General features: G+C 37.8%; 1 protein-coding gene across 4 annotated transcripts in view; it reads right to left on the reverse strand.

The window, feature by feature from the left end:
- ZMYND11 (zinc finger MYND-type containing 11) overlaps positions 1–12,787 on the reverse strand; it is a 107,456-nt gene that overhangs the window by 44,400 nt on the left and 50,269 nt on the right. The window lies entirely within an intron of this gene.

The following is a 12,787-nucleotide window of genomic DNA, read 5'->3' on the forward strand; positions in this document are numbered from 1 at the left end:
ATCAGGACAGAAGTGAACTGACTCCGAACCAATTGTTTTGTGGATGCATTTTTCTAGTTGCAGCTCTCTTGCAGTTAAAGGGCTATCTCCATTTCTCTCCCTTTTGGTTTCTCTAGGAGAGAAATCTGTAATTTGTCTGCTTTAAGACAAAGCTGACAGCTCTAGTAGCCTCTATTTCATGCTTTATAATGAATACCAGCAACCGTGATTCTTTCGTGACTGTAATCACAAACATCTTCACCAAAAATATAATTATTATCAGGAGCAAACTTGAGGAAAAAAAAATTAAAGCAGTAGCATTACATTTAAAAAGTTACATGAGCTCAGATTTTTTTTTTAATAACATGGCTGACAAGAACTTTTAATGACTTAGAAGCTATAAACCTTCAATAAAGGATGAAGATCAATCTAGAAGTCAACCCTCCAATTAACCCTTCTCTTTGAAGACAAATGCCTTTTGAACTTCTTATTGTTTTGGATGCGTTAAGGTCTTTTCCAATCCTGCATTCTCTCTCAAGCTTTTGCTAGAACCAGTTCACTCTAATCTAATATTTTTTATTTGCTCTAAAGGAAACTAAATGCATATAATCACATAGTAAATTTTTGAGTGGAAGTATGTATTTGTGTAGTAAATTATACAATAATCATAGCAACACAGAATATTTATAAATTCCTGCCTGGTATCAAGGGCATTTATGTAAAAGCAGCATGTTTGCAGAATCTTGGGGTTTTTTTAGGGTAAAAACTCTTACAGGCCAAAGTTGCCATTTACTATATTTCACATTGGCTACCACAACATGGTCCAAGTCTGTTTGGTTTGTGCATGCTACCACTGCATAAAAAGTAAGTCATAACAAATGAAATTACTAGAGAAAGAACAAAATTCAGTGGAAGTCTGTGATTCAAGCTAATATATAGGAATCTCATGCTCACTAGCAAAGAGGAGCCAGGGCCAAGCAACGACTCAGAAGACAGACATATCAGTTCAGTTTTGTATCACACTGGTGGATGATCATCTGCCCAACCTGATCCCTCTGCTTCTGTAGAAACCAAAGCTCAACACAAGAACCTGTTCAAGTGATATTAAACGCTACAAATGAGTTTTGCATATTCTTCAAACTCCAAGTACTACTTAAACAGGCAGAGACTCATATCCATTACTTCACTTTCAAACAGAGTGCAAGTGAACACCATTAGTTTGCCGAGGCATGAAGTGCTGAGGCTTTAAAAGTGCCTGAAATAGGGGGAAAACCTAATTTGTTTATATACTAATGTTCCATGCATTTCATCTGTGTGTGTACAAATTATTCACATATTTATGCAAACTCAACTGGCTCTTTAAAGTGCAAATTACCTTTGTCAACATTGGCTAACTTTATTGGGTTTTCATCACATTTCCATTTTAACTCTGTACTAACAACCTCCCCCACCAGAAGCACAGCATTCATGTCTTTGCAATTTCTTTAAGGCTTTAATAGGTCTCAGAATGCATAGCACAGCTGCTAACTATCATTCTTTACATTTTACTGATAGAAAAAAGCAGGTACTGGGCAAGTGATTTCCCTACGGTTACACAGCAGGCTGCACAGGTCTGAGAACAGATATCAAGTACTAACCCAGTTCCATAACCTTCAGTGCATCCTGCTGAAGAAACCACATACTTTGCATCGCATCACCCCCAGTTGCAGAAACACAGTCCAGCAAAACTCTTGAATGTAAATGACATGTTTTGTGATTGTTTCTCACTCACACCTCTTAAGAGAACAGATATATAGCACAAACCAAAAAGCCTTGCACCAGCTCTAATCAGCTGAGAGGTTTAATGTGCCTATTTCGACTGTAGCAGGGTGTGCACTAATGAAAAGCAGCACAAGGCTCAGAATCTCCCATTTCTCAAATCCAACCTGTGTTCTCAAGCAGGGAGAAAGTACTGTCACCAACTAAACAATCTCCTCATTTTCTCCAGATGTAAATCAGGAGTAATAAATCCCCAGTGGCTCTTTGAAGAATACTTTAGTCCATGTTCAGACTGCACAGTCTGGAGATCCACAAGGGCTAAGTTTTCCATTTTCAAAATAAAATGCTATCAGCTTTCACAGTAAAGCACACACATAGAATGTTTTTAATTTGAAGAGGAGAATTGCTATTAGAAAGTTCCCCCAAAATTTTTACTTATATTAAAAGCTGTGAAGTGTACATGGCTAGATATTCGCAACAACTATAAAACACTGGCAGGGTCTGGAGGAAATTCTATCTTGTTTCTTTGCAGCCAGGACAGCAGCTAAAGTAAGAAGATATTAAGGCACAGGATTTGAAGCAGAAAAGATTGTTAAAATTCTTTAATAACGAAATGTGAAAAACTATCGCAACATGTGAAAGATGCTGGAAACACAAAATAAGTTAAACTCCAGCCTAGAGACAGAAAGCATCATGTTTGTAGTCCTAGCTGTATCACATCAGACTCAATACTGGACCAGGGGAAAAAAATATCAAAATGTCTTTGTGCAGAGGCGACACTACTAATCCAGGGAGCACAAGTCCTTTCCTGGCACTGCATGCACTGAAGCATCTGGCACCAAGAAGTTAAAAAACAAGTAAGAGACATAAAGCCATCCCCAACTGCTGTTTTCAACAAAAGCTGATTAGCCTTACCTAGGAAACAGGGAGATGAAGCAATACTGGTTTGTTATGCTCTTGCCTAGTCCTCCATATCAACAGATTGGGAAGTGTAATACAATCCCTATTCTGCTATTATGTTGCCAGCCACGAGAAGTAAAGCAAATACACTTTCAAATGGGTGAGAATAAGGCATGGAGACACAGTAAGCTCCCCTAAATCAGAAAACCGGCCCTAATCAGGTAGGGGGCTGAAACAACCATTTCAAAATATAATTTAACCATACTAATCCCTACTCTACAAAATGAGGGTCTGTCTGATGAAAAGAGGAGGTTTGGCCTGATAATCTGCAAATTCCAAATCTCAACAAATGAGGCTCCCTATTTGCAGGACACAGAAGCAACTACACTGTTGCTTTATATTACAGTATTTATAGGTCAGTATCTACTCCATTTATAAACTGGCAGTGTTAAATCCCCTTGACATTAGCATGGAAGAATCTAGAAAATCTAGCAAAGTTACGGTTTTTGTAATCTAAGAGCCTACTAAAGCATGTTTTCAATTATTGCAACACCACTTGGAAAGCAAGAAATGAGAAACTTTAGCAGGTAGGTTGTTCATTACCACCCTTAAGCAAAACACAGCATTGTCACACCATCAAATGTATAGGAAAATGTGCTCTCCTTCAGAAACAAGATACTATCAACAGAGTCAGGAAAATGCACATGTGCACACAGATGCGCACACCTGTCTGACAGCAAATGAAAAAATTCCGAGGAGAATAACAGAGGATAATAATTAATAGATTTGTAGATTGTATGTAAGTGTGCACACTCATCTGTATTCACTACCGATCAGAAAAACAATTGAGACTGCAGACAAAAAGTAGTCAGGTCTTTCAAATTCAACAGAAACGAAATATCACCATATTCTTCTGCTTATACACCTTATTCTTGTTACTGATGTTAAAACCGTGACCACTCTCGGACACCACAGGGACAGCCCAAGGGGTCGGCGCAGCTGGAGGTGAGAACTGAGCAGTTCTTACAGGGCTCACGGCGTCCAGGAGCCACAAGGCCCTGCACACCCCACAATGCAGGGACAGGGAGGGACGATACGCAGGAAAACCTGGGACGTGCCCTCCCAGAGTCGCTCCCCTTCACAGCAACAAACTGCAGAAGCTCCTATAACTCATGTCACTACTAAGTGACAACCTTTGCTAAACTAAACTGGACCACAGGAGTACCCTAATCCACCCCTAAACTGCTTGTCTGCCCAATAAACAGGAGACATTATAGAAGCACCAAAGTCTGTCTGCATAGGAGCAATTCAAACCTAAGACTTAAAAAAAATGTTCTCAAACAAGTCAGTGTTCAGGATGTCTTTCTATTCAAAACTACATGTTATACATCTGCTTCATAACATACGTTGAAACTCAAGAAGAAATGTTTGTTGAGATGTAAGGTGTGCGGAGGAAGCAGACTCTGAAGCTGCCATCACCATGGGAGCAAAACAGATACACAAGTAGCTGGCACTTGCAGGGGATCAGATGGTGAACTTTCTACCTACAGCTGTCACGCAGCTCACAACTCTCCTGCTGGGTGCTGTGGAAGACACAACCCGAAGCCAAACCCTGTCCCAAAGACCTTAATATCTATGGCCACAAAATAACGCACAAAAATATCTAAATCTGTCCCCGGTGAGCCCTCTTGAAGGCAACTGTGGTCTACTGAGATGCAGCAAATGGTTTACATGGGTGCAGCTGTGTTGTGGCCCAAAAAGAAAGCTGGTCAAGGAAGGAAGGAAGGAAAGTTACTTAAGGTAGAAAGTTGACAGAGGTATTAAAAAGAAAAAAATCTGGACTCATAAGGAATTGAATTTCCAGCCACCTGAACTCATCAAGAGGAAAACACTGAAAAAATCCTACAGCAAGTATCTCTGTAAAAGACTAAAGTAAAACACATATAGCAAATAGCTGCCTTACATAAAATATGAGTGTGACAAGTGTAGGTAGGTGCTAATTTTAGTAGCAAATACTGTAATCTTGGTCTGATCAATTATCTCTGTCTATGCTGGGTGCCTCCGCCCTCCGCGACACGACGGGAAGCAGCAGCAGAGTGTCTGCTCAGCAGCTCATCCAGGGGCAAACAGGGGGCTCAAGATTTCCTTGTACCCATAACGCATCTCACAATTGAGAGCAGATAAAATACAGCAGATCCCATTAAACTCGACAGAAAGACTACCATTAATTTTAAATGTTACCTACAGGTATATAAAAATGTCCTAGATTCAGGGACAGACCTTAAGGAATAATACATAAAATGGAAGGAAGGCAGCCAAAGATCTGTTCTGAGTTTTATACTGGGTTCCTACCTCTGTTGAGAAATGATGCCTTTTGCTTTAGATTCAGGGCATGACAGCAGTTTTATAAAAGACGCATGCACTTCTTTTAAGACTTTTTTAATTTGCAAAGAATAGGTCACTTGGTCATACTGAAAATAAAAATGGAAGAGATGGCTGTGATTTATTTATGTATTTATTTAACAAATAGAGCTACAAAGCATAAGAACTTAAAACACCCCGTCTCAAATCTCAGGAATCCACTAGCTACCCCTGTGGAGAGCCAGGTGAAGCTTTGTGCTCACAGCTGTATCTCAAGGTCTCAGCTCGGGCGAGTAGGCTGCCTGCTCCCGCCAGATGTAGCACTGTGGTACAAATCAACTTTCACAAAACACAGGCTAAACATGACGGGTATTTGTCTTTCAAATCAGTATATTTGAAATATCTATTCCCTGTTCATAAGAAACTGAGAGCTGGTCTGAGAGCTGAAGACAATACACACACAGAGAAAACAAAAGCGTTTACAGTGGGGATGTAGCCGAACACTTCCGCTTTCTAATATACATTTTGGTATGTTTACAGTTTCTCAAGTTTCAATGATGGATTAAATTCACTAAGATAAAGACAACCAAAGCACAACATTCTTCCTCTGTACTTACACTTCACAAAGAGAGACGCATGTATATGAACAGGCTGCATTTGATTCCCACTGCACAGACAACGCAGGCATTGACACACTGTTGACTGTGCAGTGAGACACTGATTTTATGATCTACACTTTGTGCAGTCTAAAATTCCAAATAGGGGACACACAGAACCTGAATCACAGAGAAATTACGAATTTTTCTGACATCAGTATCTACACTAAGCAGGAAATGTTTTTAAAATTAGTTTAATCTCTCCTTTGTAGTCTAGAAATACAGCATTTGCATGAATACAGAATCTAATTTCGTGCAGTGCTTTTATAAAACAAAAAGAACACATGAACTCGTGAAACAGTGAGATCTGTCAGTTCAGTGAAACTCAGACCTGCCTGATGTTTCTTCTGCTGCTAAAACAAACCGAGGAGTAACCTCATTTGTGTGTGCTTTACATACCTCCAGGCACCACAGCAGTTTCCTATAATGTTAATCACCTGTGTCCTTTCTGTCAAACACACAGTAATTTTAACTCAGGTAATTCCTTGTTTCAGTAAGTTAAATGCTCAGTCATACAACTTTGCTATACACTTAATACTGTGTAACCCACCAATGTGACCATGAAAAGCAAGTAATTAAGGTACCAAGCTATTCAATCCTTATCTACAAAAATCTCCCTTTCAGAACTACTACCACCCTCTTAAGGAGGAACTTATCTAAGAAAGGGCTCTAATCCCATTTTTCTGACCTAAAAAGTTGTGTGATGCTGCTGATAATATACGTGTACGTGCACCAAGCAGTGGCAAACAGGAGCACTGATTGTTGGCGGCACTGCAAGCTGATGTACAACAGCTTGTGTCTATGGAGAGCCACTGTTCCACCCAGCGCTTCTCTGTGGATGTACTGAAGAGACAAACAAGTAATATATGACTCAGAATATATAATAACATCCTGGATAATACCTTGCAAATGAAACTTTCAGGCAGTTCACATCTAGCATCTCGATGCAAAACATGCTTAAAAAAAATATACATTCAAGCACTTTCATATGGAGTTTTTTAGTTTCCTAATTTAATTTCCATTCTTATCTGGATTAAAAGTAACTTTTTAATTTTTTTTTTCCCCAGATTACTTTTAGCTTGGCTGTGTTTCAGTATGATCATACTGTCACAGAAATGTTCACCTAAACCCCAGCTAGGGAACGGCACAACGGCTGGAAAAGCCACTGGGGCAGGGCTGCTGCTTTTGGTGCTGCTATTGTTTATATGAATGGGAATATGAAACCGTAGCCTAAAATAGCCGGTGTGAGTAGTGCTTTGGAGATCTTTCTCTCTCCACCGATTAGAGTGAAAGCCTTGAAGAGCACTTAAGGCAGATAACAACCTGTTAAATGGCCACATCACACTCATTTTTATCTTTTAGTTCTAATAGAAAGCCACTTTTATTTACAGCAAAGAAACCAAACATAAGCTAGAAGTTTCACTTTCAAATATTATTAAGATATTATTATTCGAGCAAAAAGGTTGTGACATAGAAAGTAAATCAGTTTGCTTTGAGTAATTAGAAATAAAGATAGCCCGTTGTGTAATTTTCTGTGAAAACTTACACAACTTTAACACAAATATTAATAGAAGTACGGAGTACATGAGAACATTCATTAAAATGAAAATCGGGATAGTAATTTTCAAGTCAGTTACACTTCCACCACTTCTCAATATTTATACTGGAGTTCACAGTTTGCATGGATTATCCATGGAAAGTATTAAACATTGAATATTACAGTTTTGATAGTAATACACAGTAAAGAGAGTTTAAATGATTTTGCACTCATTAGCAAACATCAAACAAGGAGCATGGCTGTTGTCAATAACTACGTGTTTGTGCTGCTAGTGTGGATCATTTTATTTACCAGTCATACTCATGCTCAGCTCAGAGATGACTTCACCTACTGAATCAATGAGGAACATTGACCTTTGAGATAAAAAAACCCGCCTTACTAGCAATACTGCATAGGAGCATTCTGAAGAGAATTATTAGATAAGGAAAACTGATCAAACCCAATTCGTTAAAACACTTGAGCATCTTTCTATTCACTTTTTGCAAAATGAACTGTAGGAACTAGATGTATATGCATTAATATTTCTGATCAAAGCAAACAGACAAAGAATTTAATTTCACCTCAAGATCCCGTCCTCAACAAAACAGCCTTTTATCCTAAATCCCTACAGGTATAATGGTTGCACAGCCAGCTACAGCATCCTACAGTAACTGGTGACGTCTTTCTGTGTTTGTTTTCGGTAATGAATATATCCATAATTAAGCCAACCCAATGCAAACGGAATTCATTTTCCTCAGAGGAGAACACTGGCTGGACAGGCTGTCCCAGGAGCAGCACCATGGCCTGCCGAGGCAGCACTATCGTGCTTCTTATTGCAGGACCTTGTACTCCTCACTTGTGCTTACCCTTGCATAATTACAAACTGCTATTACACTGCATGGCATGGAAAAAAACTGCACTGTACTGTTCTTCCTCATCCTTTCCCAACTGGCAAGACATGGGATTTCCTGAGCACTTCCCTCAATACTGACCTGTTCTACCATAGTACAACTGACCAGGGTTTGATGAACATCTACAAGATTCTGAAGAGTTGCTTTTAATAACACCATTTGATTCACAAGGTCACATTTAAGACATACAGGAGGATGATGAAAAGCTGTGGAAAAGGAACCAGTAACACTGGTTAAGTTAACTCAAGCAACTACTGCATTATTCTGTGTAACAGGACTATGTTTTACCTCAGACAATTGTTTTCAGATAAGCCTACTCTCCAGTAACAAAAAGATATTTTAGGGGAATGGCTTGACAAAGCTTAAGAAACCAACAGAGCAGAAAAACATTTGTAAGTTTTAATTTCAGTCAAAGAAATACCAGGTGCTGCAGTTAAACAACAGGATTATCTAGTTATAAATCCAGAGTCATCTGCTCTCCTAATCATTCTTATAGCTTACTATTTTTGTTTACACGTGACTATTTAGTTGCAACATGTAAATACTAGGAAGATTTAAATCTTCATCAAAGGTACTATCAATAGTGACAACTTTTTTTCTAACATGTTTCCAAGCTTCAAATAAGCAACACTGTAAGAATCTTGTTCTTTCAATTATTTTTTCTTACCACTGCATTGCATATTCTTATTTATAGATGTGATTATTCGCTACCCGTTCAAATTGCTCATTTTCTTATTCATACTCTCTTGCAATTATTTTCTACCTGTTCAAATTGCTCATTCTCATCTTTGCTTTAATCAGCGCTTCTAGAAATTGTTTTCTGTTAAAACAGACAGTCTAAAAAGAGAACCACAGAAGAACTAAGGCAACAACATATTTATGGATGGGAGAGTCCCTTAACTTCAACTATTTTCAGAGGTTGACCAGAGAAATTCCTTAGAGTGATATTTGGAGAAGAAATCCCCCTCCTATGACTAAATGTCAAACTGAGAGGGTCACATAATCTACAACTGCTAGCTGCTCCACCTCAACTGGGGGATCAGAAAATCTCATCATTTTATCAGTAATCTTTCATCCTGAGTAATTCTTCTCTGGCATCCTATCCCATCAATGCTGATTAATGTCAGTCCAAAGAAAGCTAACAGGGGACTGACAGAGTCTATAGAGGCTTGGGATCTGTTCATTTCTCTTAGATGATCAGACTTTGCTGCACTTAGATTAAATTAGAATATAATAAAAGTAAGCTCACAGAACAAATATGGGAAAAATCGTTACGACCATTTATGGACCTAGTACTGGATCATCTCATTTGAAAGTTAATTAAAAAATATGAGAGTTTTTGTACCTATTGATGAAAAAAAAAGACATTTTCTTGTATCATCAATGTTGTAAAACAGCTTTCTTAATAATGAAACCGTTAGTTTCAGTTTTGCTTTCTTTGAAATTACACAAATTCTTTGATAATAGCAAAGCAGTTTTATCCTAGCTAATAGTTGTTCCATCAGCTTCATCCCCAAAAAAGGCTGGGATACATCTAGGTACCTCTACCCTGTGGACTAGGGGCAATCTTGGTTTCATTCCCAAACTGACTCACTCTCAGGCTCCATTCTGGAGAAAGGCAACTTGTTCCTCCTGGAAAAAGGCAGAGCATGGCCAAGAGGTTAGTTTGCTCCGGAGAGAGAACATGGATGTAAACTACGCCAACACTGGCTCCTCCTGCCCAGGGCACTCCAACACTGTTCCAGCATGCAACGTGTCCTCAGATGCCTTCACACCATGCCCGACGGCAAACTATCATGCCTCTAGCTTCGAGTTGCAAGAATAGCGTTGCTGTGGGCTGTATTATTTTTGGCGCTTAGAACTGAAGAACCACACACACATAGAAAACAAAGGAAGAATATGTCAGGGCCAAAGAAACACTCCATGAGCCAAAGGCAATGTGGTGTGGTCACAGCAGATCTGCTCCAGATGGTGCCTGGGCATTCCCTGCCACAGTCCACACACACAGAATATACAAAGCCTTTATAAGAGACAGGCAGAGAAGCCAATCAACTAAATAAATCATGAAAGACATCCAAGGGAGAGAGGTAAAAATACAAAGAAGGAAGTATAGAAGTAAATAATTATATTTTGATTTTCACGTTTGTCTTCTGGCTTCTGAACAAACCAGAAACATTATCTGTTTACAATGACAAAACCTTGAAAGCGGACAGTAATAGTTCTAGAATACCGCAATTGCCAACTGGGTATGTTAGTAACATTAATTTAATAGATAATGAACTCTGAACTAATCATAATGATCATATAATGTTCATAAATTGCTCTAAAGGAAACCCAATACCTTGAGAGAAAAAGGGCAAAAATGTAATTAATAGTTAATTACATCTTAGGAGCCCAATTACCTGTAAGGGAGTTATAAAGAAAACACTATAAAAGAAACTGGAAGACTGGCGTAGCCAAAGAAAGAGAACTTTAAATACACGGCTGTACGGACATACTGAACAATCTGCTGTGCAGCTGAATGTCAATAATTTATCCTACTCATTTAAATATGCATGTCTTTTTTCCAGTGTATTTTAAGGCATTTTATTCCATAGAATCAATTTTTAAGGTTACCCCAAAGCCAAAACAGATGGAAGATAATGAGGAAAAAAACCCAGAAAGTCAAAGCCTAATTAAAAATTTTAACACAATTTTAGGTATGAACAATTTATCAAGCTGCACTCTCGACAGAGAATTCACAAGATATGGGAAGTCACTTCTCCACTTGTGTTTACAGCATAACTAATACCAATAATACTGATCTAAATAATTGACATATTAGGGTCAAATTATCCCAGCATCAAGTCTGGACAGAAAAATAAGTCATATTTCTTGATAAATACCTCTTAGAAATATCATTTTGTTATTAAGTAATTTAGTAATTTAGAAATGTTAGATATTCCTAGCAGTTAGATTTTAAATGACTGTAATTCACTGACTTGAGATACACAGTGACAATATAAACTGGGTGAGAATATTTATTTTGCATTCCTTTACAGAAATGTCACCACTGCCTTCAAATGAGTTTCTCTGTTAAACAGAAATGCAGTGAACACACTGAAGCCTATGTACAAAGACAGGAACTTAAATATCTATTTTTAAGTTCTCTTCAAAAGGCAGTTTGCACTTTTAGTAGCAATTCCTTTAAATTCACTACCTTGTTACTTCTTGTTAGTACTGATTTTAGTCCGAAGAATACTTATCTCCAACCACTGGAAAGGACCTTTCCAACTATAATGTACCCCCACATATCATCACTAAAATGGAAGATTCCCTTTCATATAATGAGTTGTTGATTTTTTTTTTTGAGGCATAAAGTCTGTGCAGTGTTGTCTCTTCCCTACCAAAGCCTTTATTTAAGCATTTACATAATACTCCAATTAACAGTGTCATATTTTTGCCATTTTTCCACACATTTTTATTTATTTCAAAAATAGACACCTTTGTTCCGTTTCCTAATACTTCATTGCATGCAATAATTTTTATAATAATTGCCGTTTGTTCACTAAGCTTACTAACTAACTTCTTAAAGAACTCTAACGTGTATTCCAATTCTCTAAGAGACTCTTTCCTCAATGTAAGACAGTTTTCAATCACTTTCTAATCATGCATTTTTCTGTTCTTGCTTTTTCCGCTCATCAATTTAAAAAGCAAATCGTACTTGATTTAGTCTACTTTTAATTAAAGGGAGTCTTTTCCTACAGGTTTTTCCTGATAATATTAGAAGTACCTTCTAGTGCTCTTGGCTCCTCCTACACTATCCTCCTACTCTTATATTCTCCACAGAAAACAAGTGGCTAATTCTATAGATTTTTCTGCATACTTTCCATTGCCAGTATCTTCTGGAAGTCTTTCTTTATGCCAGATATTTTTTGACAATTGCACAAAAAGTACACATATTTTTATGTGTTATATACATTTGTCTTTTTTACATATTGAGTTGAAACAGTTAATAAACAGTTAATTATCTTTTTACATTGCTAACATTTCTTCCCTGGTCGTAAAAAGTGGATAGTCCTTGATATGGACAGTGGCTTCTACTCAGCACCAGAAAACTAAGAAAAGCAAGAAGTAAATGACATCAACAGGAATATGTTAGGAAAAGGGACACAACTGTGCTGAGCTGCTGGTAAGGAGAAAAGCCAGCAAATAGATTTGCCTAAAAGTATCAAGCCATCCGATGAAGACAGCAGCAACAGAGATTCTGCTATGAAGGTGTTTGGACTAACAGGTCACAAAATATACAGGACAACTTGTCTCTAGCAACAAACGAACCCTCAACCTACAGTGAAAAGAAAATAAAATCAGAAATCAAATAATGAATGATCTTTTCAACTTGTGAAGGTCTCTGAAAGCACACATTTGAATATATGGTCATAATTTTCACTTTTGACCACTGTTTGGTTTTGCTTTTTAATTATCTATACATTTGCCTATGTGCCTAGACACCAATTTATCTTTTAAAGAATTGCAGTTGTACTTGGCCAAATGATCTTTGAGCTCAGAAGAATACATCAACTGTTTGGTTTGTTCTGATGCCGTGCTTATTTCAGAACTTTGTTTTGAATATTATGCAACATGCATACTCATTTACTAAGTCATCCGTGTTTACTCATCAGACTAGTACTTTAAAGCAACTCAAA

The sequence above is a fragment of the Streptopelia decaocto genome (genome assembly GCF_964273445.1).
Source record: "Streptopelia decaocto genome assembly, chromosome: 2".
Lineage (NCBI taxonomy): Eukaryota > Metazoa > Chordata > Aves > Columbiformes > Columbidae > Streptopelia > Streptopelia decaocto.